Here is a 1,284-nt window from a genome sequence, read left to right as displayed (position 1 = left end):
CCCAGTTAGAGGTGTCCAGAGCTCTTAAGCACACTCTTTTTGCTTTGGACCACGACTTTAACCGCTCAGTCTCAAGCTTTTCACTTGACACCTTCACGCCACAAGCACATGGTTACGGACAGCTTGATTTAGCCGCTTAGGCCAGGATTTTATTCCTTTGGGCCCTCCTATCCATTAATGCTCAAAACCTTGGATCCTCTTTTACCCTTGCCTTTTGGTTTAAAGGGCTATTGGCTTTTTCTGCTTGCTTTTTCTTTCTCTCTTTTTTTTTTTGCCATTTTTTTCGCAAGCTTTGTATTCACTGCTTTTTCTTGCTTCAAGAATCAATTTTATGATTTTTCAGATTATCAATAACATTTCTCCATTTTCATTATTCTTTCAAGAGCCAACAATGTTAACATTCATAAACAACAAATTCAAAAATATGCACTGTTCAAGCATTCATTCAGAAAATAAAAGGTATTGCCACCACATCAAAATAATTTAACTAATTTCAAGATAGCATTTGAAATCATGTATTTCTTGTTCTTTTGCAATTAAAAACATTTTTCATTTAAGAAAGGTGAAGGATTCATAGGACATTCATATCTTTAAGGCATAGACACTAGACACTAATGATCATGTAATAATGACACAAACATAGACAAAACATAAAGCATAGAATTTGAAAAACAGGAAAATAAGAACAAGGAAGTTAAAGAACGGGTCCACCTTAGTGATGGCGGCTAGTTCTTCCTCTTGAAGATCTTATGGAGTGCTTGGGCTCCTCTATGTCTCTTCCTTGCCTTTGTTGCTTCTCTTCCTAAAGGTTTCTCTGGTCTTAGGTGTCATTAATGGTTATGGAAAGCAAGAAGCTGAGCTTTTCCACACCAAACTTAAAAGCTTTGCTCGTCCTCCCTTGTGTCATCCTAGCGTTAAACGCCCAAAATGCTACCATTTCTGGCATTTAACGCCCACCAGACACCCCTTTACGGCATTAAACGCCAGTCTATCTGCCAATTCTGGCGTTTAACGCCTAGAATGCTGTCAGACTGGGCGTTAAACGTCCATTCTGCTATCCTTACTGGCGTTTAAACGCCAGTAAGCTTGTCCTTCAGGGTGTGCTATTTTTGATGCTGTTTTTGATTCCGCTTTAATTCTGCAGCTGTTTTTATGACTCCACATAATCATCAACCTAAAAAAAATATAAAATAACAATGGAAAAAGAAATAAAAAAGTAATTAACATAGATAAATAAGATTGGGTTGCCTCCCAATAAGCGCTTCTTTACTATCTTTAGCTGGA

This window comes from Arachis ipaensis, chromosome B03, assembly GCF_000816755.2.
Source record: "Arachis ipaensis cultivar K30076 chromosome B03, Araip1.1, whole genome shotgun sequence".
Lineage (NCBI taxonomy): Eukaryota > Viridiplantae > Streptophyta > Magnoliopsida > Fabales > Fabaceae > Arachis > Arachis ipaensis.
The sequence above is the reverse complement of the archived record's forward strand: the minus strand, read 5'-3'. Positions refer to the sequence as shown.